At 42.7% G+C, this 25,415-nt stretch overlaps 2 long non-coding RNA genes across 2 annotated transcripts in view; one reads left to right on the top strand and one right to left on the bottom strand.

The window, feature by feature from the left end:
- LOC309628118 overlaps positions 1-11,119 on the top strand; it is a 25,070-nt gene extending 13,951 nt beyond the window's left edge. Inside the window, exon 2 of the long non-coding RNA XR_014244179.1 lies at positions 45-11,119. This is a non-coding gene — a long non-coding RNA (uncharacterized lncRNA). The remainder of the gene's footprint in view (positions 1-44) is intronic.
- LOC309628108 overlaps positions 2,956-25,415 on the bottom strand; it is a 30,924-nt gene continuing 8,464 nt past the window's right edge. Inside the window, exon 3 of the long non-coding RNA XR_014244169.1 lies at positions 2,956-16,373. This is a non-coding gene — a long non-coding RNA (uncharacterized lncRNA). The remainder of the gene's footprint in view (positions 16,374-25,415) is intronic.

Below are 25,415 nucleotides of genomic sequence, written 5' to 3' on the forward strand. Positions count from 1 at the left end.
GTACTTTAAAACCTGATTGCATAATAGGTTTTAAATGTACATAGAGGTTTTAAATGTACTTTTCCAGCTTGGTTTGGCCTCTTAATTTTCTGAATCCACCATGACCTGGTAGCTGCTGATCTCACAAGAGACTTAGGGAGCAGACTTGAACTCAAACTAAAATAAAGCCACCCAGTCAACCCACAGACTCGTGACTCAAAGATCTTGATGTTGTAAACCACCAAGGTTTTTAGAGTTGTTTGTTATGCACAATTATCACAGCAATAGCTGACTAATACATAACCGTCAAAGAAAAGGACATGGTCACAGTATTGAGATAAATATAGATATATATATGACATATATATAAATAGAGATAAGATAGCCTTTTATTCTCAAGTTTAGACATTTATTCAGTCAACAAATTCTTAATGAGCTTTTATTAAGTTCCAGACATGGTGATAGAGATTTAAAATTAATAATATTAAAGAAAAAGGGCCCACATAATACATAAGGTTGTTTTAGCTTATTCTTCCTCCCCCAGTGACTGGTGTTCAAATCCTTCTCCCCATCTCACTCTTCAAAAACCTAAACCCCCATACCCACCATATACACAGCCCTCTCAAATCCCTAAGGGCTGCCTGCCACTTTCCCTGGGCTGGGGGATTTCCAGCCAAGAGTGGAAATTCCACATTCTCCTGCATCTTCTCATCTGTCTGCGGCTGACTGTGATATGCAGTTGGGGAACTGCAGGACACCTGGCTACTGGATGCCCAAGTACTGCTTGCTGTCCTGCCTGCCTGGCAACACTCATCATCCACGTTGCCATCTCTCACTATAAGTATCCCACGGCTGGAGCCAGATCATTACTGAAATATCTCAGCATTTAGCTCTTAAGAGCCACAAAATCAACATTCAACCTGCTTCTTTTTAGTTCATCTTCCTCAGAGGGCTTGGGTGCCCAGGCAATGCTTGAGAAGGTCTCATCGTGGAACCAGGAACAGAGAGAAAGATTTTGAAGGGTTGCTGTTGGTAACCCTTACAGCTGGGTCTTGATACCTTCTGGTTGCAAAAAAACTCTGTGAAACACAGACTGCAGAGCAAGGAATATTATCAGGGATAAACGAGGAACACTACAGAATCGTGAGGGGTACCAATTTACCAGGGAGACATAACAATCCTAAATGTGTGTACATCTAACAACAGAGCTTCAAAATGTGTGGAACAAATATTAATAGAACAGGAAAGAGAAATAGACAGATCTTCAATTACAGTTGAAGCTTCCAACACTCCTCCCCAGTATCAATAGAATAAGCAGACAGAAAATCAGTAAGGCTAAAGAAGACCTGAATAATACTATCAACCAAGTTAACCTAATTGACATTTGTAGAAGACTCCAAAATGTCAGAATAGACATTCTTTTCAAGTACACATGGAACATTCACCAAGGTAAACAATGTACTTGGCCATAAAACACATTTCAACAAAATTTTTATTATTTTTTTATTTTATTTATTTTTTATGTAACATTTATTTCTAAAGGTTTACAAGATATGATTTTAAAATGGGTGTATTTTATGGTTTTTATATTAATTGATACAAACATAGCAAAATACCTATGTGTATAAATTATTTGGCCAGTATCTGCTCACTTCATACCTTTAAGAAGGAGAATATAAGGTCATTTGCAATAATAATAATTAACTAGTTAATAACATAAACCAAGCTAAAATAATTTTTAAAGAATCAACAAAATTTTTAATTGAAATCATGCAAAAGATTTCTAAGACCACAATGGAATTAAATTAGAAATCAATATCAGAAATACACGAGGAAAATCCCTAAATATTTGGAAATTAAACAGCATGCTTCTAAATAGAAGTAGATCAGAGAGGATTTCACAAGGAGCATTAGAAAATATTTTGAGTTGAGTGGAAATAAAAATAAAGCGTATAAAAATTTGTAGGATGCAACCAAAGCAGAGATTAGAAACAAAGGTATAAGATTAAATGATTATATTAGTTATAAAAGGATGGAAATCAATTATCTAAGTGTTCATCTTAAGAAATTATAAAAAGAAGAGCAAATTAAACCCAAAGCAAGCAGAAGGAAGGAAATGATAAAGGTAAGATCAGAAATTAATGAAACCAACAACTGATTCTTCATAAAGATAGATGAAATTTATAAACATCTAGCTGCACTGATCAAGACAAAAAGAGACAACACAGCCAGCCCCACCTGTGCAGAGAGAATACTGCTCATCCTGCTATTGAGAAACGTCAACTTAAGAAAGAGTGTGACTTTTCTAAAAGAAGTAAAATGACACCCCCTAAAAATAGTGTTGAATAGTGGAAAGGGAAAAACATCCAGAAAATTCAGCAAGAGGGTGTCTGAAAAATTTAGGAAGCATGTAAATACTCCTAGTAGGACGTGAGATGGAGCAGCCTCAGCAAATGAGAAACACAAAGTCCACGGAGAGAAACAACAGATAAAATAGCATCAAAATGAAATTAAAAGTCTCCTAGGATGAGAATAACAGATAATAACTTAAAATAAAGAAGGACTGCAAGGAAACAAAAATTATTTTCTTGAAGTTAATAAAAAATGTATAAAAAATAAATAAATAAACCATTTTGTACATGTTTAAAAAAAGAGAGAAAGACGATGCAAATTACAAATATCAGGAATAAGAAAAGTGATATCTCTTCTCTTATAAATCCTACAGACATTAAAAGGAAAATAAGAGAATATTATGAAAAACTATGTCAATAAATTTGATAGTTTGACTAAAATACACCAATTCCTTTAAAAACACAAATTCCCCAAACTCACCAAATATAACCTCAATAGCCCTATCTCTATTAATGAAACTGAATTTTTAGTTTAAGAGCCTTCCCACAAAGGAAACTCCAAGTCCATACGGCTTCACTGGAATTCTACCAAATAGTTAAGGAAGAAAAATGCCAATTCTACAGACTTTTGCAGAAAATTGAAGAGGAAATATTTCCAAACTTATTCTATAAGGTCAGCCTTACTCTGATACAAAAACCAGACAAATATATTTTAAGAAAACTACAGACCAAGATAGATACAAAAATTCTAGACAAATTTTAGCAAATCAATTCCAACAATATAAAAACATCATAACTTAGCAGAGTTTAGCCCAGGAAGGCAAGATTCGTCTAACATTTGAAATTCACCACATTAACAAAAACGAAAACCATATGAGCATCTCCATAGACTTAGGAAAAACATTTTATTAACTCCAACACTCATTCCTGACAAAAATTCTCAGAAACTAGAAACCTCCTCAACTTGATAAGAAGCAGCTATGAAAAACCTACAGCTAACATCATATATAATAATGAGATATCCAATGTTTTCTCCCTAAGATTAGGAAAAAGACAAGGATGTCCACTCTCACTACTTCTATTCAACATTCTACTGAAAGTTCTAGCCAGTGAAATTAGGCGAGAAAAAAAAAATAAAGGATTTATAACCAGAATATATAAATAATTCTCAAAAACCCATAATAAGAAAACAGAAGCCCAATTTTTAAAAGTGGACAAATGATTTGAACCAGCACTGCTAAAAGGACATACAAATGGCAAATAAGCACATGAAAAGGTGCTCAACATCATTAGTAGTAAAGGAAATGAAAAACTATAGTGAGATACCACTTCACACATCTTAGAATGGAAAAAGTAATGGTCAATATCAAGCGCTAGTGAGGATGCAGAGCAAGTAGAACTCTCCTACGTTACTGGCAGGAGTACAAAATGTACAGCATTTAAAAAAAGAGTTTGGCAGTTCCTAATAAATTTACTTACCATATACTTGCCATATGACCCAGGAATTTCACTCTTAGGTATTTTTCCTAGAGAAAAGAAAACTAAGTATGTGAATACTCATAGTGGCTTTATTTTTAATACAGAAAAACTTAAAACAGCCCAATATCCACTACCTGGTATATGGTTAAACAAACTGTGATACATCCATACAATGGAGAACTAGTCACAAATAAAAAGAGACCAACTCTTCTGATACATGCAACAACATGGATAAATATCACACCCATTATGCTAGATGACTAAAGTCAGATTCAAAAGACTACACAGTGTATTTTCCATTTATATGATGCCATGAGCTGAATGTTTTTGTCCGCAAAATTCATGTTAAATCCAAACCCCCAATGTGATGGTATTTGGAGGTGGAGCCTTTGGGAGGTGATTAGGTCATGAGGGTGGAGCTCTCATGAATGGGATTAGTGCCTTTATAAGGGAGACCTCAGCTCCCTTGCCCTTTCTGCCAGATGAGGACACAGCAAAATGCCGGCCATCTATGAACCAGGAAGTAGGCTCTCACCAGACACTGAATCTGCTAGTGACTTGATCTTGGGCTTCTCAGTCTCTTGAACTGTGAGAAACAAATTTCTGTTCTTTTTAAGCTACCTAGTTCATGGTGTATTTGTTATAACAGCCCTGAATGAACTAGGACATATGATGATCTGAAAAAGGCAAAATGTTATAGAGACAAAAAACAGACCAGTAGTTGCTGGGGTGAGCCAAGGAGAGGGGTTGATTACACACAGGCATGAAGGAATTTTTGTGGAGTGATGGAAATGTTCTGTCTCAATTATGGTGGTCACCTGACCGCATGCAGTTGTCAATACTAACAGAATGGTTAAAAAAAAAAAGTAGGTGGGCAGGGCTAGAATTCAAACCTGGCTTCCCATACCCAAAGAATCAGAATGGGTTCCCTGCGAGCTGCCCATGGGAAGTCTATCATTGGGATTGCACTGGGATCTGTACTCCCTTTGTGCCCTTCAGTGTGGCCTAGTGAAGGAGCACACCCTGAGACCCCATTGTCAGCTCTGTGATTAAACAGCTGTGTTACCGTGGGCATGTCACCTCCTGTTTCAGTCCTGTTTTCTCATCTGTGAATTACCCCAGGAGGACTATACATGTCAAGCTTAGTCCAGCTCTAAATTTCTATGATTTTCCCCGAGGTTCTTTCCTTCTGTTGGAGACTCAGCAGTTCAACTCCAATCCATCTACCTTTAGAGTTTTAAGTACTTTTTCAGACCTCAGCTCATTGGCCCTCACAAAATCCTGTAAGGGAGCTAATTATCCTTATTTCATTGTTTAAAAAACGGAAATCCAGAAAGATTCATTAATCTACCCAGTCACAAAATTGTCACAAAAAGCAGAACCAGTACTCTCATCTTTCCAGTGGCCCAGTCCCAACTGTAGGTAGGACCAGCTGTTGAGCTCCAGATCTGTTCAGGTGTCTCTCTGTCCTCCGTTAGGTTTAGGGATCTTGTGAAAATCTTTTATGTGGTCCAACAGTTTTCTAGTCAGATAAGCAAAAAATGGGCCAAACAGAAAATGGTACTTATATACTGTCATAAAGCCTGGTCTTCAGAGGTCAATGTCGATCCAGAACTCAAAGCAGAACACACTGCTGCTGGCCCCATTGGCTCGTTAACAGATGATCCTTCAGTAATGCTAACATTTTACAATATCGAGTCTTTATTGTGTGTTAGGCACTGTTCCAAGTGTTCAACATGTGTTCTCCCATTTAATCTTCCCAACCATCAGTGGGGTTACCGTAGTTAACCCCATATTATACATGGGGATCTGAGCTCTGAGAGGTTTAAATTAAACCCATGTTTCATGGTCCATGCTTCTCCTCCGATCCATCATGCATATGTGCATCTTCTAAGATCACAGAAAGATCTACTCTACTGAAAAAAGAAACAAAGGAAGGGAAGGAGTGGAAAAGGGAAGAAGGGAGGAAGAAACAGCAGGAAGGCTGGCAGGCAGGTACAGATGAAAACAAAGCAAGATTAAGGCAAGCATCAGCTCCTCTACCAAGGCAGACGGAGGTTGCTTAAAAGACTCATGAAAAAGGCCCAGGAAATAGGCCAAAGGAGAGAGAGGCAAAGGGCTGTGGGGGCCCCATCGGCCCATCCCATGTCAGTGCTCACACACACACACACACACACACACACACACACACACACAACTGCCCAAGACCGCTGGATGCCCCTACCTTACTGGCTGCATCCTTCACATCTGACGGCCCTGGCTTGTTTCACTCGGGTGTTTATTTAGTTTAAGGTCTGCTTTTAAGAGCTCTCCAAGAGAGGCGGAAGGGGGAGGAGGAGCAGGGGAAACAACTCTTTAAAAGAGAGCTTAGTGATTAAAAAGGAGCCAAGATTAACAGCTCCGAGAGCTCCAGCAGCCTGAGAAGTAAGCAAAGCCCTGGAGGGGGTCTCCCTTTATACCACCACCACCACTGCTGTTGAGCCCTCCTTGCCCTCTTTCCCATCCTCTCTCTGCAGCAAGTGGTGGTCATGTCTAACGCCACAGGCTTCTCCTGTCATAGCTGACTTTGCTCTGAGTGAGAAAGTCTTTTTAAGATAGCATCTGCAGTGACATCAAAGCACAAATCATTATAAAGAAGTGTCTACTGGCCAAGCACATGGCATCTGTACCTCACCTTCATCCCCAGGCTGGATTTAGAGACACAACCTGGGAGTAGAGAACAGAGTAGATGACGATCAGGAATCCATGTTTCAGCCCCAGCTCCGTCACTGTCTAGTCTTGTGATCTCATGCCACCCAGCCTCTAAGGACTCAGATTACTTATCGTCTGAGAGTGACATCTGTCCTGCCCACCTCACACAGGGACTGAGAAGAAGAAATGAGACAAAGCATCTGAAAGTGCTTTCCACAAATGCGAGGGAATGATAGGTACCCAGGGAAGATTTTGCTGACTGACTGATGGCCCGAGTGATTGATAATGCCGGAGTGACAGGCCCTCCCTGCCTTTTTTGAAATACTTTTCACCAGAAGCTACGGGATGAGAGATACAGTCTTCAGGGGCAAAGACATTATTACAAATGTCAAACTGGTTGAACATAGTGTTCTGGCCAAGGAGTTCCCCACTTGCTCCCTCCTCTAATGGAATTCCTGTCCCATTTAACACGATGTGTCTGTGATGGAGTCTCTAAGTAAAGACTTGCAAGAAAGATAAAAAGTCATTATGTCTCCCCTTAGCAAGCACTCTTATTACTTAGGGTTTCCAGTGAGAGGCTCCAGGGAATGTCTGTCTTCTGAGACTTGGCAAACCCACCAGCCTTCCTGGACTTTTCTACACTTGGTCACCAAGACGCAGATGTTCAGAGGTTCTAAGGACCCCTGTCAGCAACACTGTTGAGCACGGTTAGCTTAATCCCAGGCTTCAGAAGGAGTTAAGAGAGAAGGATCAAGGCCCATCAATCTTCCAGGACTTGTGGAAAGAGCAAGCCTGTCACTCTTGGGGAAGGAGAATCAAGACACACTGCATTAAATAGGGATGTGGGGGAAGTAGGGGCGAGGGGGAGAAAGAGGAGGAGCCCCCATGGCTGTGTTTGACTTGAGTCTTAAAAGGGTAACGCCACTGCTGTCTGGAGAATAGAATTGGGAGTGTGGCTGGGACAAGGAGGCAGAGTGGGAGGGAGGCAGTCAGGAAGCTATTGGGAGGGTTCAGTGGAGAGCTGATACTGGAGCAAAGTCAGCAGTGAAGAAGTGAAGAGTGGCTGGGTTTGCTGCCCATCTCAAAGATCTTTTGGAGCCCTGGGGCACTCTCTGACAGCTTCCATGTGTCAGGCCATTTGCTAAATGTTTTCCCTTTAAGATCAGGGATAAAGCAAGTATACCCACTTTTACTACTTATTCAACATTGTATTGGAGATCTTAGCCAGTGTAATAAGGCAAAGAGAAAGAAAAAGAGAGGAAGGAAGAAAGGAAGGATGGAAGGAGGGAAGGAAGGAAGGAAGGAAGGAGGGAAGGAAGGAAGGAGGGAAGGAGGGAGGGAAGGAAGGAAGGAGGGAAGGAAGGAAGGAAGGAGGGAAGGAAAGAAGGAAGGAAGGAACAGAGGAGGGAAGGAAGGAAGAGAGGAGGGAAGGAAGGGAGGAAGGAGGGAAGGAAAGAAGGAAGGAAGGAAGGAGAGAAGGAAGGAAGGAAATGCATTAAGAATGGAAAGGAAGAAGTAAAATTGTCTCTTTTTTGCAGACAGCATGACCCCATATGACTGGTGCAATGAGACTTACAAACCTTCACTGAGAAAAAGCAAAGAAAGAGAAACTAAACAAATGTAGACATATACCACATTCATGGATTGAATGATTCAAAAGTGTTAAGTTATCAGTTCCCTCCAAATTGGTCTATGGATTCAACATATGTTAATCTGTATTCCAGCTGCCATTTTTGGTAGGGGTTAACAAGCTAATTATAAAATGCAGGGAAATACAAAATACATAGAATATCAAAGACAATTTTTAAAAAGAACAAAGTTGGAGGCTTACAGTACAAGATTTTAAGACTTACTGAAAAGCTACCGTAATCAAGAGAGCCTGGTATTGGCATAAGAATAGGCATGTAGATCAATGCAACAGAATAGGGGGTGGATAAATCAGCCTACACAGATACGGTCAATTAATTTTCAACAATTGATTTCCTATGGTGGAAAGAATAGTATTTCAAACATATAATGCTGGAACAGCTGAATCGTCACATGGAAAAAAATGAACATTGACCTATAATCACACCATATCTCCAAATTAACTGGAAATGCTATTAGACACTAAAAATATAAAACTTCTAGAAGAAAACATGGGATAAGATCCTTGCAGTCCTAATGTAGGCAAAGATTTATTAGATAGTACACAAAAGTATGAGTCATAGAGGAAGAAATTGAACTTCATCATAATTTAAAACTTTTGTTCCTCAAAATATACCATTAATGAAAAGGCAAGCCAGAGACAGGGAGAAAATATTTGCAGTACATATTTCTGACAAAGGACTTGACTCCAAAAAGTATATACAGATCTCTCAAACTAAGTATTAACAAATAACCCAATAAAAAGTGGGTAAAAGATTTGACACTTTACCAAAGAATATACCAAAAAAATGCCATGACTTTTTCAATCCTGCCAATGAGTGCATTGACCTCCAGGACTACACACACACACACACACACACACACAGACACACACACACTCCTTTTTTTTTTGACTGTTAAATTTTCACTTGTCTTTCAAGCCATGGTTTAAATATCCCTTTTCTTAAGTCATACTCAAGGTCCTTATCTTCCTCAGTAAATATGTAAATATTACTGTCTGTGAGATTTTATCACTTGATAAAGAACTTGCCTCCCTTTATTATCATTGTCTGTTTCAGGATCTGTTTCCTCCACTTGAATGTGAACCCCTTAAAGGAGAAGATTATGTCTTCTTCATCTCATTATCTCTACCACCTGACACAAGCCCTGGCATAGAGGAGGTGCTAAATAAATTTTTATAAATGGAGGGAAAAAACATTTCTTCCTTACTTCCTGAAATGCAAATTACATCTCGGTCCTATTATTTCTCTTAAATTAGGCCCTTTGGGGGAATAAGGAATCCTAGATCCATGAAATCATCATATTTTAGAGCTCAGAGGATCTTGAGGCTTATAAATTGTTTCCTGCAAACCTGAGGAGGGTCCTTAGAAGCCACCTGCAAGGGCTGAAGGATATGCCTCTGTAACCTCATTTTAAGGGATGCATTGTATTCCACTGTTGGGGTTTATTAAAAATTACTTTGAAAAATCCCTTCTGTTAGAAGTTTTGACGTGTGCCAAGTTTTTACTTTTATATTTGATACTAGAATGAGCCTCTGGCATGTCTGACTAACGATTTCTATAATTCTTTTCAGTCTAACAACCTATTATTAGATTCACCCGAACTCCATCCCCCTCCTATAACTGGCTTTGGTATCATTTTTATTCAAAGCCAAGTAATAAATAGTTCATAAGCCAAATGCTATTTCCTCCTTGAGGTTCAGTAATTCATGATCTTCCATTGGTTTTTAGATATATTCTTCAATGTCACATAAAATACACATGACCTCCTTCGTGCTCTCTCAATTCTTTATCCAACCTCCTCTAAGTACCTCTGCACATCCATCTCTAACCTACCTTACTGATCTGGGTGTGACGCCAGAGTTAACAGGTGCAGGAGAGGCAAGAAAGTCCTCTCTGTGGGTTTAAAAAATAGAATATAAAATAAAATAAAACCCCCCCCTCAAGGAGAAAATACAACATGTCCTCCTAAATTCTAGAAATACTTTGAGAGGTTTAGATGGAAAAAGTAGGGTTTATTATTATAGTAAAATTTATTTGATTTTGAAAAATGTTCTGAAAGAGGACACTGAAAATTTGTTGGGATGAGTTACCAAATGGATTTTCATCGCTGCAAATGAGACATAGGAAGAATAGAAAGTGGAGGATTTTTTTAAATTATACATATTTTTAATGTGTTCTTAGGAGAAAAACCATATTTCACTAGATGAGAAAAAAAAAAATTGCTTTCACACCATAAGGTAATGCATGTCTACTGTAGAAATTGAGGTAGTTTGGATAAGAAAAAAAAAAGGTGGAATTATTCTTATATATCTTACATATATTCATTTACCTTTTTTAGAGTTAATCATGTTCAATCATTTCACAGACATCTTTCCAGTCTTCTTTCTGTGTGTATGTGTATGTGTATGTGTGTGTGTAACCAAAATGGGATCAAAGTGATACAGTCTGTTTTTCCCTCTGTAAACCACACATTGGATATATTCCAATGTCATTCAAATTCCCCTATAACATCTATTCATATCTAGCAAAATTTCTTTCACCAATTCCCTACCATTGAATATATAGGTTGTTTCTCATTTGGAGCCATTATAACAAACTCCACAGTGAACATCCTTATACCTATAGCTCCAAGAATTGCCCTGATTATTTAAGATAAATTCCTTGAAGTAGGGCTTCCATGGTGGCGCAGTGGTTGAGAATCTGCCTGCCAATGCAGGGGACACGGGTTCGAGCCCTGGTCTGGGAAGATCCCACATGCCGCGGAGCAACTGGGCCCGTGAGCCACAACTACTGAGCCTGCGCGTCTGGAGCCTGTGCTCCGCAACAAGAGAGGCCGCGATAGTGAGAGGCCCGCGCACCGCGATGAAGACTGGCCTCCACTTGCCACAACTAGAGAAAGCCCTCGCACAGAAACAAAGACCCAACACAGCCATAAATAAATTAGTTAATTAATTAAAAAAAAAAAAAGAATGGGCACAGAGTTAATCCAAAAAAAAAAAAATTCCTTGAAGTAGAATTCTGGGTCAAAGGGTATGTAAAAAGCTTGAAACAATTTTTATTTTTATCCCACAGGAGTTAATCTTTTAAGTTTTATGAGAGGCGTCCATCAGCACATATGACTCTACTGGACTTAGCTCTGTGCGAGTTCCTAGTTAATTAAATGGTTTTTAATTATTTAAAACAATTATTATCGTTAAACTCATGATTGCCAAACTACAAGTACGTTTATGCTGCAATGAATCAGCCAACACAGAGTTTTCCTTCTACCAAAAGTCCCCAGGAGGTTAGCATTTCCTGCAGCCTGTTTCACCCTTAGTTACGGTTGCTGTCTTGCCTTCCCGTCTTCTGCCTCCTAGTGGATGTGTACTCTTTAAAACATGCTGCCCCCAGATTCCCCAAATCTCACTTCGCCAAATCCTGTCTTTTTTTTTTTTTTTTTTTTTTGGCTGAGTTGGGTCTTTGTTGCTGCACACGGGCTTTCTCTAGTTGCGGCGAGCAGGGGCTACTCTTCATTGCGGTGTGCGGGCTTCTCATTGCGGTGGCTTCTCTTGTTGTAGAGCACGGGCTCTAGGCGCGCGGGCTCAGTAGTTGTGGCTCGCGGGCTTAGTTGCTCCGCGGCATGTGGGATCTTCCCGTACCAGGGCTCGAACCCGTGTGCCCTGCATTGGCAGGAGGATTCTTAACCACTGCGCCACCAGGGAAGCCCCAAATCCCGTCTTTTAAATCCAGAGGCATTTTCCACTGGTAAGTCTTTCATTAGTTTGTTTCTGCTAGAGTTTATAACACCTTGTAATTTGGTCACCTTGGCCAATTTCATCAAGATGTCCATATCTTATGGATCATTAATAAAGATTAAATGGGCAACACCTAAGCTGACCTCCCTGGTCCCACCTGGGGCTCCACCCTGTGTCAATGTCATCCCTGTGTTTCGTGACACGTCCGTGCTTTCTAATTTTCATGTGACCACACTTTGGCTGAAGGAGCTGGACTTCATGGTCAGACCACACATTGCCTTAAGTAGTGACCACACCCAGACACTTGAAGACTCCACCTCACATTTTATTTTCACCAGGCTCTTAAATGGTCCTCTGGGCTGGAACTCCTCCATGTACCTTTCCATCTCCAAGCCCCACCCTTCTCCAGCTTGCTCTGTACCCAGGAGGCTGACCTGTAAGGGCTGCCTCAAGAGACTCCACAGCCCTCTGGCATCCAGTTGGGTCCAGCCGCCTGGGAGCACTGCAGGGGAAGGAGGGCAGGAGCATTTGATGTCAGGTTATCTACTCACTCAGCTTCCTCCCTTAGTGCTGATGCCCAGTGCTTCCACTGAGGTCAGGGAGCCCTCTTTACACAGCTCTCTCCAGGGTTCCCACCCACACCCTCTCCTTGCTCTTTCCCTCCTAAGAGTGGTAACAGCCCTACTGTACCACCCTCAGTCTCCCAACCCTACCCCTGTGGTTTCCCTACACCTTGCCCATCCCTTGTAAATAGTCTCTATTAACTTCTCCTCAATTTACCCAGTATGAGAGGACCATCTGTTCTCTACTGGGACCCTGACTGACATACCATGTAACATGGCCAGGCCTTGGATAAGGCTACTATGGGACTGGGCTGGACATGGCCGAGGTCCATCACCTCTGCTTTCAGACAGATTGCAATGACGCCAAATCCCTTCTGGAACTGAACCTCTCATCCCTCTCTCAGATCCATACACATTTAGCTCTTTTGGAGTTCTCACATTTTTTTTTAATACAAAGGAAAACTTTGAAATTCTCTTAACAAGAGCTATTTCAGTTGTTCCAGCAGTTTCCATTTATTCATTTAACAAATATTTTCTGAGCACCTGCTATGCACCAGACACTAAGCTAGACAGCCAGCACACGTCTGGGACAGACACACATGCTCAGGGCCGTGAGAATAAGCTGGACCGTGAGACCAGTAACCCTGGATGTTCTGCGGAGAAATTGCTTCCTGAAAAAAGAGGTGCCTTTTGTTCTATGCTCTAACTTGCTGAAGGCCAGTGCCCCTTCCTTCAGGGGGTTTCTATTCAACATTTCATTATACCCTAAAAGAACTTCAGTCCCAGAAGTACGAGAAGACGGGGAGGTAAACTGAGGGAGAGCCTCAGTTTCCTTGTAAACAAAGGTTCGCCCTGAGCACCCGTGAGGCTGATCGGTCCCGTCGCGGCAGCACCAGTGCTGTCACCATCATGCCCCTGCCCTGCCTCTGCTCTTCCCACGCCTGTCCATCCTCGCGCACCCGACCCGCCCCAGCCTGTTTGGCAAGGTGTACGTGTCCCAAGAGGCCGCAGCCATCACCCCAGCGCCCCCTTTCTTCTTCCTGACCTGGTCTCACTCCCAACCCATTTGTTCTGGGGACTGAAGCTCGCACTCAGCTGCCTCTACCGTCACCCCTGGGCCTGTGAAACTGGTGTTTCTCCTCGACCTTCCAGGTTTGGGACTCTTGCCTCCTTCTGGCGAGTCTGATATATTAAGAGCTCGTCCCTGGCTTTCCTTATCCCAAGCTGCCTTAAGGAGCGGCCCCTTTCTTGGTTCTGGTCCCTTGAAGCCCAACTCCCAGCATGAGCTCTAGACTCCCTCCTCCTCCCCACCTGCTCCCAAACCCCAAGAGTTCTTTTTCCAGACAATTCCTTACTAGTGTCTCTTCTTCAGACACCCCAAAAAACCAATCCTCGTCCTTTTCTTTCTTCTCTACTCTCTTCTTCTGCCTTTTCTCCTTTCCTTCCCCGTATTTTTCCCTCTCACTCTTCCTTAAAAGAGCTGCAGGAATTCCTTGCTTTGAAAAATATTTTCCTGAGGATTTGTGTTTAATGAAAGTTTATAACGTTTGAAATTCGGACAATGTGTTCAAAATCATGATGGTGATGCTGATAGCAATAGTAATAGTAGCTTCCAACTACTATGTTTTCTACATATGAGGCACCGTACTGAGAACTTTATATACATCAGCTAATTTAATCCTTACAGGAGCCCTTGAAAGAAGTATTATCATTCTGCCCAGTTTGCAGTTGAGGAAACTGAGGCTGAGAGAGGTGCAGTGACTTGCCCAAGGCCACACAGCGAGGAGCAGAGCTCGGGCTCCAGCACGGCCTTGCTGGATTCCAAACTCCAAATTCCAGCCTTCTTGCCTTCCCCACTGCACTAGTTAAAGCAATCCGGCTGTAAGTTCTCTTGAAATAAGCAAGCTTCTGCAGCAGAAATAGCCCCTCCCCAACTACCCACATTGTAAGTTTAAACTTTTATATAAAGAGCTTCCCTCAGCAAGGCACACCCATCCTTCTTATTGGGTGGGGGAAGCCTCACCAGGCTGAACCTCCTATTTACTTTCCATCTACTGCTGGTCCCACGCTGGGTGTGGCAGTGGGTGGGGAACAACCCAAGCCACCTCTTCACATCCTCTCACTCACTGGTCCTCCCCAGGATGACTCCATCCACAGGTTCTGCCCTCCTGATAGCACCACTGCAAGGATAGCAGCAAACATAGGATTAGAGCTTCTAATGACATACAACGCCCGTCTGGTCTGTGTTTCTAAAAGGAATGACTTTCTCCATGAAAAACAGATGCAAATGGAGAAAGACCATGCACCTAGTTAAACTGAGCCATGACAGTTCAATTATTCATTCAACAAACATGTGCCGAGTGTCGATGTGCCTGGCAAAGAGCAAGGTAATTGGTCTCTCTCTCCCAGGAGTTTACACCTCCACCAGCAGAAGGAATAAAAATATTCTAAGTGTCCCTGTGGTCGACTAGATTATAATTTAGCAAACATTTATTTTGCTCTCTCCTCTCCCCCAATTTCTGCCCCATTCATTGGGGACTTGGCCATGTAAAATACTTTGGCCAATAGAATGTGGGCCGAAGCGATGACATCCCAATTTCAAGTGAAGCCTTGAAGAGGCATTCCAAACATCTGCTGGCTGTCTTGAACACCTATCCTCCAATATGGGAACATTGCAGGCCAATGGGGGCTGTTCCTTCAGCCCAGGTCCCAAAATAAGAAGATAATATGGGGGCAGCCCTAAACCACAGCACAACTCACAGCTACTGACATGCTACATGAACAAATAACATATATTTGTTATTGAAGGCCATCAAGATCTTGAGGTTGTTTGTTACACAACACTATCGCAATAAAAACTGACTAATCCAGTCCCATACAGAGTTATATTCCAAACCTACCCTCTGGTATTTTTCTTGCTCTTGAATTGAAATCTAAGACACCCTATAGGTGATGAGTTTCATTGATCCATCCAAGGTATTTGTAGAATGACTTGTCAGGTGGGGAAAGCAGTCTGAACTGAAATGACTGATTTACCCATCATATAACATACCTGCAGAAACCCCAGATACCCAACACCAGCCCTTCTACAGATGATATTGTTAATCACTGCTACCCACAGACACCTTATTTTCTATTGCTCGTTATCAATTTCTAAAGTTAACATTAGCCACAGCAAGGGCAAGCACTAAATACTCTGAAGGCTCCAAATGAATTTAATGTTTATAACCCAAGACCAGCTCGAGTCATGAAGACTTATGAAAACTGGGACTGTGGCTTAGAGGCCTCTCCAGTCACCATCTGGTGCCCTGTAGGTGTTTAATCATGTTTTTTTAATTTCCTTTAGTTCAATAAATATTTATTGAGCACATCCTACGTACAAAGGGGAGAAGGCATGCTTCCTACTCTCAACTTACTAGCTTACCATCTCATGGAAAGGATGAGTATTTACATAACTGTAATTAAAGACAACACAAGTAAAATATTTTGCGAGGAGTGCCAAAATTTTGCTGGAGTGGTTTCAAAAAAGAGAAGCACTGTATCCAATCTGAGGGAGTCAAGAAAAAGAGAACATTTCAAATAGAAGGAACTAAGGTATAGAGGCTGAATGGAATGGAATCTGAACTGTGGAGAGAGTCAATGGGAAGATCAGGAGAGCCAGACTGTACACAGCTCCAAGGCCAGGCTGCTGAGTTCATGGTCAAACCCCAGAGTCACCGAACACTTAAGGAAATTCATCACGTCCATTTTCACCATGCCCCTCGCTGGGCCCAGGGTTTGAATTTTTCTGAGAACTTCAAGTCGTTAACCGCTTGAGCCTCCACAAAAACAGCTAGTGGTAAAAGGTGCCAGTGAGCAGTAGAGATGACAGCATGACAGTTTCCGTGACTACAGCCACAATGAGCAGAGTGCACATCTGGGGAACATCTGGGGAAAGACGAGAAAGAACTTCTCAGCCACAGGTGCAACTGCAGGTATTTTCACATTCAGTCCGGACTGAGGGAAGAGGGATGAGGCAATGCCGTGGACTGTCTAGAACCTCACTGCCAACATTGACAATGGGGTCTCGCCTCTGCGGGAAGTAGTTGCATCCTTGTAGGCTGCGTACGGCAGGGCTTCACAACCTCTTCCCCAGGCTGCACCTGGCCTCTGGCCTCACCTGCCCCACCTAGTTACACCCAGGACTCCACCTAGCCGGAAAACACATCACTATCAGGCAATTACAAAACAAGGCAAAGAAACTCCAGCAGTACCAGGTTCGCAGCTGCACTCAGCCGAGCTGCCCTAGTGCCATCTGTGCGCCTCTAACTTTCTGCTCCCACCCTATTGAAGCCATCTGTTCATAAGTCCAACTTCCTCCCTGGGCCATAAACTGTGCGAGGACTTTTACCTTTGTGCCCAGTGCCTCGTCCATAGATGGCACATGTTGCTTAATAGCAACAGCCTTTCCATGTATTAAATGCTTTCTCTCCACCCGCTCCTGACATATTATTTCACTGAATCCTTCCAACAACCCACCCCTACAGAGTAGATGTTATTATCCCCATTTAACAAACAAGGAACTTAAAACTCAGAATGATTAAAGAATCCCTCCAAGATCACGCAGCTAGGAAGTGAAGGCACTGAGATCTATCTGAGTGTCAGGCCCTTTTTATAGAAGTGGGTTTATATGCATTGGACTGAACCAATAACCAGGTTTCCAGAATAGTAAGACCTAGAGGGTCCTCACTAGCTCGATCGTTTGGAAGAAAGATTCCTTCGAGGGTTGATGTTTGGGCGATTCACCCTCGGCTGGTGTTTGGCAGAGACACACAGGGCCTATCTTTACTGTCTTAATAACTCTGAAACTGAATTTGAATCTCAGGCTGGGGTATAGGAAACTGACAGGAGTAGCTCTGTAACTCTTTCGCCAGGGTTACATATGCCAGGCCAGGTGAGAGCTTCCCCAAGAAGGCCAAGATCAGGGCCCTGGACAAGTGACAGGGACTTGCAGGCGGGCCTCACACACCTGGTGGAAGCCCAGCAGTGGCCTCAGCCACATGCACAGGTTCAGAGGACAGCGCTGATGGGAGAAGGGCAGGGGCTGGCTGGGAACAAAAACTTAAATTGCCGCCGGGAGGTTAATGGGAATCCGAACTAAGAAGATTGGTCTGCTAACACTAACGTGAGTATTCAAGAGGTCATTTGTCTCAGGGAAGCCTTTTTTAACCCACTGGGGGATGAACCCGAAACCCTTCCAGATTTTTCCAAAAAACAAACTTGAACACTCTAATACTGCCAGATGCTGACCAACATCCGTGGAACCCCGTTCCACAGTCCGGTGTCCAGACACATCACGAGGGCTATCTGAAACATCCGGCTTTACTGGCATACTGACCCTGGGTCAGGAGCCCTAGATAAAGAGTGTGACTCCAGGCTCTGACCTTGGGCTTGGGCAACAGCAAGCAGGGATCCGCCCTGCCGACACCAGTCCTGACCATCTGGTTCATCAGGATGAAATTACTTTTGGTTGCAGCTACGCCACACCCACAGCTCCACCTCAAGAAAGAGCCCGTAGCAGCATCCAAGCTGATCTGACCCCTGTCGAAAGACACGTACTCAGAGCGCAGGTCTGTAGCCAGACCCGAGAGAGCAAAAATTCTGTAGAAATCCAGGTGGTCACAGGGAATGCCTGCACAGAAGGGAGGGGCTTTGGGCCTAAAAGCATTTCCTTCTCTCGCTACCTAAGGACCAGTTAGGGAACTAGTGAATGATTTACAACTAGACTATGTATAAAAGGGAGCACATTAACTTTCTGGATCACTCATCCACAATAAATGATGAAAACCCAGTTGAAATGCAAGATTCCAGAAGGCTTAAAAGGTAGATCAGGCAGTAGGTTAATAACTGTGATTTTTTTTAAAAACTTTGTCTAAATTCAGACTTTAAAGAAATTAGCCCTGTTACATGAAAGGCTGGCATTTTCTTAGACAAGCTTGAAGCTCATTAGCGTAAGATGACAGTTCAAAGTAAGTACTCAGGTAAGGAAGGGGAAGGCTAGATGCCTTACTGTATCAGAATCCTAGACCTACCTCTCTCCCCTCTTCCTCCCCCGTCCCGTAAAGCAATGGAAAGTGGCAAAGTCAGGTCACTCATTTGCAAATGATCCTGCTTTAAGAACGCAGGAGAAATGTTAAAATGATTAATTTAGCAAACACATTGGAAAGAACTTTGTGCTTGTGAGTTTTGCTGGGTTAAACTGTTTGCAATTAACATCATTTTTCGACTACACTAATTTGGAGACAGGCTTGGAATATTTATCTTTCTTTTCCCAGCAGGAACTGCTTCTTGTGCTTATTTCATTAACAGTTATGAGTCGAAAATCAATTGACTAATATGAAATGTCAGGGGGAAAAATTGAGACCAGCAGGGTGATCCTGCTGTGTTCCCAGTCTTAGAATAACCAATCACAAAAATCATAATTCTGGGGGTCTCCTTGGCTCTATCTATAAGGCACACAAGTCACATCAGAAATGAGGACAGATCAGCCAAGACTAGAACTGATATTCAGCTTGCGTGCTCTGATGTGGCCAGGTTACTGCCAGTATTTGTGCAGTGTACTGCCTGAACAACCAGACAATGCAGGACTGGGTATGGCCTTTCCAGTTGTGTGTGTTTGGTATCTTTCTGACTGGCTGGTGCCCTTGCTGGTTGTTAAACATTGTGGCTATCCTTCTGTCAAGGGCCAAGACCCTGCTGCTTACAGAGGCTCCTTCACTGAGGTCTAATTGTTGCTCATTTTCCCTATATCGCGGGGGCCTTGCTTAAACTGTCCCCTGCCAATTTGGAGGGGGGAACACTGATAAGTGTTCAGTCTGCATATAGTCACTTAATCCTCCTCTTCTGGCCATAGTGCCCATCTACCTGTTATCTCCCAACCGGAGATTGTCTTTCCAGAGAATAAACTTCCAAATACTCTTCAGGTAAGCATGACCCTCAGAGGGATGCGTTGGGGGAAGGTGATACAGAGATCCAAAACTTTCTCAGATAGGTTTCACCCTACTGCCTCTATTAGCTCCCTCTTCGTGACAGTTCCAGAAACATCTATGCCTTCTGCAAGTTAGTTGGCAGCTTTCCTCATTGCCAGTTTGAGCTTTTTCCAATCTGCTAAGTCAGCTATTAGGTGTCCATTTTTGTCCAACTTCCAAAATTGTGTTCCTGTTGTCTCTTCTCCTGCCCTCTCTGTCCTGTCCTTGTGAGTTTATTCTTTAAAAAAAATAAAAAAATAAAAAAAGTCTTGCTGTCATTTTAGCTGGGTTTGGGGAGAAAGCTAACTTAGGTCAGCATGTTGAATCCACCATCTGAAATTCATACCAGAATACAGTTTTTAGGTCTAGCTATGCATTCAAGATTTCCTAACATTTGGTATTAGGAAATATTACTCTATTAGATATTTAGTAATATAATCTCTGAAATAATCTTTAAGGGTTTTTAAAATTACTATTATTATTGCTGTTGTTGTAGTAGTTTTAAAAAATAAGAGAATCCAAAACAACTTGAAATACAAATCAGAGTTCCTAAACCATTGGCAAAAGCTGTTTGGGACCTCATGAGAACATTGGATATTGTTAGTGGCGCCCAGCAGAGGGTCAGCCTCTTGACTGGAGAGTACGGGTCATGTTACGTTTGTAGCCAGCAGTGAGGATGTGTGTGCCTGAACAAGCTCAAATATGGAACAGTTATTTACTCTGACATAGTTGGAAGTTGGGAAAGATCTTTAGGATATTACACACAGAGACATGTCAACGGCATAAGTTATTGACCTACTCCAAGAAAAAACTAACTTGACTAGTCACGGATGTTACCGCATTCTCTTGAGAAAATAAAACAAAACAGCTGAACCATTCATGGTAGGGATGAGAGAAGAAGGACTCAGCACAGCTGGGTTTGCCCTACCATATGCTTTGTGGCCTTTTTGTTCATTTCTTAGACCCCAACAGCTGCTGCAGGACACAGCATCCTGCAACACCCATCCAGAGTGTTCCTCTCTACACCTCACGGGGTTCATCCAGCCAGGATTTACTGAGTTCCTACTCTGTGCTGGGATCAGTTCCAGGTAGAGCAAACAAAAGAAAGTCTCCGCTTTCACAGAGTTTTTATTCAAGTGGGTGGCAAAATAACACAGTTGACAAATGTATATGTAGTAAATGTGAAGGACTAAGAAGAAATTTCAGAGTTTTGGGTAGAGTGTACAGGGATGTCCTCTCTGATAAGGTGACTTCATAGCTGGAGAAAGAGCATTCTAAGTAGAAAGTGCGACCTGAGGCAGGGTCTTAAACAGCCTGCGTGTTTAAGAAACAGCAAGGAGGTCTGCGTGGAGGGGTGAATAATAGGAGATGAAATCAAGAGGGTGGGTATGTAGATCATACAAGGTTTGGCAGGCTCTAGAAAGAGCTTCTGATTGCATTCTAAGAGATTCTGAGGAAACCACTGGAAGGTTTTGAGCAGGGAATGACATGACTTGACCCTCATTCTAGCTGCTGAGATCTCGGAGGCAGAGCAAGGACAGAGCAGGGAATCCAGGCAGATGCTACTGCAATAATCCAGGCAAAAGATGATGGCGGCTCCAAGCCCAATAGGAGCGGGAGAGGTGCTGAGAGGAGAACAGGTGGATTCAGAATATATTCTGAAGGTACAGATGATGTACTGGATGTGGAGTCTGAAAGAAAGAGAGGCATCAAGATGACTGTTAGACAGCAGGCCTGAACAGCTGGGGGCTGGATCTGACATGTATTGAAATAGGACAATGGGGAGAGAAGCAGGTTGGTACCGGGCAAGGTCAAGAGTTTGGTTTCGGACACATGAAGTTTAAGATGCCTACCAGACATCCAAGGGAAGATGTTAAAGAGACAACTAGCTGTAAGAACCTGATGATAGATACAAAATGGACATATAACAAGTCCCCTTTGCCTCCATCCCCACATACAGTGGTCTGAGATAGAAAAGGAAAGAAGCATTTAAGAAGCAGCACACAGTTGTGGACCCTTAGCCCACAATAAGGTCCAGAAGATTCTTGGTAGGTTTTCAGAAGAAACTGTGGACAAATTGAAACTTCGGGTTCAGAATCAACAAACTTAGAAAATCTGGCTTTGAGGAGCCCAGAGTAAATAGGACAGGAAAAGCCAAAAGACACTGGCCACTGAGAACAGAACTTGCAGAACTGAGAGCCCTAGGGGCGGAGGACCCCCACCCCATGCTGCTCCCCCAGCTCCCCCTGGGACCTTACTGTGTGCTCCTCTCTTTTCCTCCTACTGAGGGAAGAGCGTTCCTCTGTCCTCTGCGGCCGTAGGGTGAGACTCTGTGGCCGGCAGATACCTAAGATGTCCTCTACGATTTATGTCTTTTTCCTGTATATTCATCTAACCACACTATCTTTTTTTTCTCTTTTTTTTTCCTCAGAATTTTTGGATCATCCTTTTTTTTACACCATAAATATTTTTTGAATCCATACGTTCTGGTATATGCTCACCTTTGTGCAAAATCCATGCAGAAGTACAAAAACGTATAAACTTTGGAGATGTGTATACGTAACAGCAGTAGAAAAACACTGTTTAAAGGAAGCTTCAAACTAAGTGCAGCAGGATTTTTTTTTAAATTAATTCATTCACTCATTAATTTTTGGCTGTGTTGGGTCTTTGCTGCTGCGCGCGGGCTTTCTCTAGTTGCGGCGAGCGGGGGCTACTCTTCGTTGTGGTGCACGGGTTTCTCATTGCGGTGGCTTCTCTTGTTGTGGAGCAGGGGCTCTAGGTGCGCCGGCTTCAGTAGTTGTGGCACACGGGCTCAGTAGTTGTGGCGCACGGGCTTAGTTGCTCCATGGCATGTGGGATCTTCCCAGATCAGGGCTGGAACCCATGTCCCCTGCATTGGCAGGTGGATTCTTAACCACTGCACCACCAGGGAAGTCCCAGCAGGATTTTTAGAAGAGGAAAGATTCCCGGCTGGGTTGGTCTGGGCAGATTTCTCAGAGGGGGAGCCATGTGAGCTGGACATTAAAAATATGAATGGATTTCCCGTCAGAGAAGATCCACATGAGGGAACCCTTTATATTAGGAGACTTTATACTAACATTCCCTAGCCTTTTAAATTCCTGCTTTCTTGGCTGAAGGGTAGGGCAATAGAAAAAATGTTGTTTAGGGTACACAATGGCAACTAGTACATAAATAAGTCCTGGAGATCTAACACACAGTATAGTGAATATAGACAACAATATTGTGTTATAATCATCACGGTGGCTGAGACTAGATCTCAATTATTTCCCACCACAGAAAAGAAGTGGTAATTATGTGACATGATCGAGGTGGCAAACCATGGCTGCAACAGCAATCACATTACAATATATAAATGTATCAAAACAATGCATTGTACGTCTTAAATGTACACAATGTTGTATGTCAAATACATTTCCATTTAAATAAAGTCATGCTTTCTTTCAATAAGCATAAAAAAGCCATATCCTCATTTAATATTATTTGAATCTCAAAATAAATTAAATATCAACCCTTAAAACAAATTGAAGCCATGAAATAAAACAAAGACCTTAAAGTAAATCCTAACCTCCCAACTCACTCTCTCTCTGCTCCCCCGTCCACCCAATTCTTATTAAGGGAACAAATAATATGAAGGTGATCCTCTCCAAAGCCAGAGGACTATGAACTAAGCCTCCCTCATCCCTCCTTCCCACTTCCCCACAGCATTACAAGCACTTACACACACACACACACACACACACACACACAAACACACACACACACACACACACACACCACACACAATTTCAGGCAATGCAGTGAAAGCAATTGGGAGAGAGGGGGCAGAGCTCACATTTCTCCTGGCAGGAAGAAGAGTTCCAGAAAAACTGATAGCCAGAGTTTGTATTTTCTTGCTCAAATTCAAACTGAATTTACCTAAAACTAATAACTTGGCAAGAGTACCTCCAGAGACAAACTTTTTCCCCCATTAAGCATGGAAAGAGTTTGAAGAATAGGAAATAAATAACACTTGCTGTAAGGAAAGCGGACACGTGTAAAGAAAGGTGCCTGATTTTATCAGAAGTGCAAAACAGCCTCTGCTGGGTCTAGATTGGTTAGTGAAGCGCTAGCAGGCCACACAATCAAAGGGACTTTTATATGAAACACTGAAAGGATGCCCCGCTGCGACAAGCATCAGTCCGGGAGCAGAGGCCAACAGAACTTCTTCAAACCAGAGGAAGGAAGGTAGCCCCCAGCCTGGCTCTCATGGAAAAGGCCCACTGATCACGCCCTTCTCTCACTACAAAGTGAAACAAGGAGCATTAGAACTCCACCACCCAGATAAATACAGCGCTCATTTGTGTGTCTAATGGTTAACACAAGGTGCAGATGCCATGGGTCATATGGGTTAATTCGGAAAGAAAACACACGCAACCGTACCATTAATCATTGACTCAAAATCTTAACTCCCACAATAGGTGCAATTCTTAGACTTTCTTCTGAAGAACAGTAATAAAGAAGAGTGGTGCTAGATTGAGTTCCTAGAAGCTTTTTAATCAGAAAAGATTGCCTGTGCCATAGATTTAACGTTGGCCATCAAGCTTCGAGGCTGAAATAAGCTCCCTGGCCTGGTACAGTTCCCTGAAACCCTGTATTCAGTAGTGCCATAAGTTGGCATTGCCTGGCACAAAGGGAGCAGATTCAAACTGTTGCAAAGAAAGTTCACAAAAGTTCAGCCTTGAACTTGGCAGGCCAAGGCAGGACACGTTGGCAACTCCACAGATTCGGATTTCAACTCCCTAAATCTGCCCTCAGGATTCTAATCTCCAGAGAACGGGTTGGCAACAAGAAGGCTCCTCTGGGATTGATTTAATAGCTCCTATACCTTCTTTACAATTTTGCAGGGTATTGTACCAGGGAAGAAAAGACGGTTCCATGGAAGTAAATCAAGTCTCATGTGGTTTGACATTTTCTGCTAACCTTATGAAGCTCTCCCCGTAACCCCATTAATTTTGGGAGCATGTATGAGGAACCTTAGGAAGAGCTGGTTTGGAGGATGTAACTGGGTGAAACATAGTTTCCTGGGTTTTTTTCAAAAGCTCAAATCACCTTTGCCTCCAGGCCTCAAAACACAAGGGAAAGACAGCCTTTAAAGAAGAGAGAGATGGGACTTCCCTGGTGGCACAGTGGTTAAGAATCCACCTGACAATGCAGGGGACACGGGTTCGAGCCCTGGTCCGGGAAGATCCCACACGCCGCGGAGCAGCTAAGCCAGTGCACCACACCTATTGAGCCTGTGCTCTAGAGCCCATGTACCACAACTACTGAGCCCACATGCCACAATTACTGCAGCCTGTGTGCCTAGAGCCCGTGCTCCGCAACAAGAGAAGCCACCACAATGAGAAGCCCGTGCACCTCAACGGAGAGTAGCCCCTGCTCCTGGCAACTAGAGAAAGCCCGCAGCAACGAGCAGCCAAAAATAAATAAATAAATGTTTTAAAATATAGTAGCAATATTATTTTTAAAAAAGAGAGAGAGAGAGAGAGAAAGGGTGGGATTGGGGAATATTTTTGAGAGAGTGGTATCAATCTGCCACACTTGAATAGGTGCCGAGTAAATAGTGGAGTATCCAAGCACAGGGGCTGGTCATTTCTTCCAGGACCTGAGAGCTCTTTCTAATCACCTGATGAAAAGCAATGTTGGCTCCATGTTTCCTACAGAGTAAAATCTAAGATTTTCTACTCTTTGATTCTTATTTCACTTTCTAGTCTTTTCTCCCACTACATCTTCCTTCCCCAGTTTTTTTCAACACTACCCACCCATACCCACCATAACTATAGCCCTCCCACCTCCCTGCTCCCACCATCCTGTCCAACAGCAAGCACTTTCCCAACACCACACACATGTGCACTCAAGCACACACACACACACACACACACACTCACACGCACATGCACTTCAT

The sequence above is a fragment of the Balaenoptera borealis genome, assembly GCF_965194805.1.
Source record: "Balaenoptera borealis genome assembly, chromosome: 4".
In the NCBI taxonomy this organism is placed as follows: Eukaryota; Metazoa; Chordata; class Mammalia; order Artiodactyla; family Balaenopteridae; genus Balaenoptera; species Balaenoptera borealis.